The sequence below is a fragment of the Crinia signifera genome, chromosome 9 (genome assembly GCF_055691185.1).
Source record: "Crinia signifera chromosome 9, ASM5569118v1, whole genome shotgun sequence".
Taxonomy (NCBI): Eukaryota; Metazoa; Chordata; class Amphibia; order Anura; family Myobatrachidae; genus Crinia; species Crinia signifera.
The window spans coordinates 73,370,064-73,372,969 of NC_139225.1; the positions used below are offsets into that span (position 1 = coordinate 73,370,064).

The 2,906-nt window shown below is 36.2% G+C and overlaps 1 long non-coding RNA gene across 1 annotated transcript; it reads left to right on the top strand.

The window, feature by feature from the left end:
* Positions 1 to 323: 323 nt before the first annotated feature.
* Positions 324 to 2,906, top strand: LOC146036629 (uncharacterized). Its single transcript, XR_014460885.1, has 3 exons — positions 324 to 417; positions 2,380 to 2,434; positions 2,774 to 2,906. It is a non-coding gene; the product is annotated as an uncharacterized LOC146036629 (long non-coding RNA).

Sequence of the window (2,906 nt, forward strand, 5' to 3'; positions counted from 1 at the left end):
ATAGCTTATGTGATTGGCTATAGATAACGATTGTTGTAACCTCACTTCCTGTTATTATTTTATATTTGTAAACACTGCAGGACATAAAAAACCTAATTGCTTTTAAAATGCCTTAGATCTTATGTCATCCTTGTAGTGGTGACGTGTTACCAATAGCATCCTCTGAGGTTTCTGTCTTTTACTTCCTAGAAAATTCCCAGCACAGTAGCTGAACCTGTTTCCTGGGTGGAAGCTGGTTATGTTCCGCCCCCATATACTGGTTCTGCACCAGAATATAAGGGGGCATATATTTGGTCTTTCACATAAATATCCTCTCAGCGAACTAAGAAATAGCCGCCACCGAAGAAAACAGTTCACATCATCAGTTCACATCATTTTAAAGCAGTTATTTTCAAGATGCTTTCTACAGCTGCTAAAGTAAGTACTGTTTTCCAAGATGCCATGGTCAAACATTTGGTAGATTAGACACAATATGAGTGAATATGTTCAAACTTCTAAGAAGGGTTGAGTATCCCTTCTAGACGGCAGCAAGGACAAACTGTTGGTTTCCTGCGCTTAGTTATATACTCTTGTCTTGTTCTGGTAAATTAAATGCTAACCAGTTTTGACTTTTTGAGAAAATATGCAAATTGTAATTTTATTTTTATTTATTTTATTTACTGTTTTTTTATTTATATTATATTATTTACTGTTGTATTATGTATAATTTAAGAATATTAACTTTGTATGTATACAAAATATTTGCATTATTCCAAAATTTCCAACATGATATATTTCCATACAGTAATTCAGTATTCTGCACCCAGGGGATTGATGTTACAAAATCATTTTTATGAACTACTGTAAACCAAAGAATTTTAAAATATGTGCATAAGGGCACTGATATAAGACTGAATTTGGGCATGAAACTGTGCGGCTGTATTTGCATTTGGAAATGTTTTACATGAGAAAAACACTATAAATTAAGAGAAAATGCAAACTGACAAAAAAAAACAAAAGCTATAAGATAATTTCACCCTAATATATTTTGTAAATATGTATAATGTTGCCTAAATATGTGTAGTATTGTATATGAACAAAACTTCAAATATCTGTTTAAATAGCATGAAATAAAGAGGCAATTTAAAATAGCAAAACATGTATTATCTATAGCAGGCATTCCCAACCACGGTCCTCAAGGCACACCAACAGTACAGGTTTTAATGGGCCTTATTTTAGTTCACTCTTTCTGACAAAATCCTTCTTAGATGGGCAAAACCATGTGCACTGCAGGGGGGGCAGATGTAACTTGTGCAGATATAATTAGATTTGGGTGGGGATTTACTTCAAAGTGAGATCTATATTGCAGTGTAAAAATAAAGCAGCCAGTATTTTCCCTTCACAGAAACAAAATAACTCACCCAAATCTAATTCTCTCTGCACATGTTACATCTGCCCCCCTGCAGTGCACATGGTTTTGTCCATCTAAGAAGGATTTTGTCAGAAAGAGTGAACCAGAATAAGGCCCAATGATATCCAGGCTTGAGCACAGGTGACTTCATTAGTACCTGAGTGATTCTGATTAATCCATCTGTGCTGAAGCCTGGATATCACTAAAACCTGCTCTGTTGGTGTGCCTTGAGGACCGTGGTTGGGAATGCCTGATCTATAGTATTATGTTTATGCTGTGGACTATAGCAAGTCTTCTAAAGAAAACTAACTGTGCCATTAGAACTGTACACATTAAATGTATTAAATCAGCATTCTCTAAATAAAACTACTAAACAAAGTTCAGTTCATACACATGTTGTGAAGGAGAGAGGCCTCTGGTGTATGTGACAAGTAGTACAACTTGATAATGTATCATGGGATATGGTTACAGTGATCGGAACCAGGAGAAGACCATGCATTGATTAAACTAGTACAGCTGTGGATTTCACAGCACATACTGTATAATACAGGGGTCCTCAAACTATTTTTCTCTGGGACCCCATGAGACAATAAAAATAATTACAGGACCCCAGCAAGTGACTGCAGAAGGCCGTCACATCACATGTGTAGGCAGCAGACCGCACATACATGGCAGCATTGTGGGGGCACAAAATGATGGGAGGAGTCTAACATAACAGACAATTCAACAGATTTATCAGACTCCTTGAATCACTGACTGAGGTTAGAAAAGTCATCCGCCTGATGGTCAGCAACATGGAGTCGTGGTCCCGTGCTGAGAAGGTCGAGACCCACTTTGGGGTCAGAACTCACAGTTTGAGCACCGCTGGTATAATACATTCATTTACGGCATATTTACATATTCGTTAAAATTATTAATGTAATCATCACAGATATTATGTATATTACAATAAGTAATAAATTTACATATAAAATTTATATCATTCTTAGAATACAAAGAACCTTCACCAGCTATCAAGGCACATTCACAAGCAGACTGCAAAAGGTAATTATCTTAAAATATCTTTTTTAATGTCTCCACTGTAATAATTCTGGCTTTGAAGTTAAATTGGTGAGTTTTGTACTGCAATCATGTTATTAATACAATATTGGTGTCACATCTTTTGTAACAATGAAACATTAATATTTGGGCTGTTACCCTACTGTATAATTACTATAAAGTTCTTGTATTTAATGAAAACAGGGTAGATACTATTTTGAAGTGTTCAAGTCAGACAGATAACACAGAAGGTTTCAGGAGATTACAAATGGTACAATTTGATCGTAAAAGAAATGTCAATCAGTAAAGTCACAAGAAATGTTAATGTGCTGTGTCTCTTATCAGTGGCTGTGGGAAACCAGTTAGATGAATCCGTCACCAACACTTTTGCCTCATTCATCCATGAGATCCGTCCAGATCACCTGTCTGCTATTGTGCGGCACAGAAGCAAGCGCATGATCCTGGACAGCATTGGGGT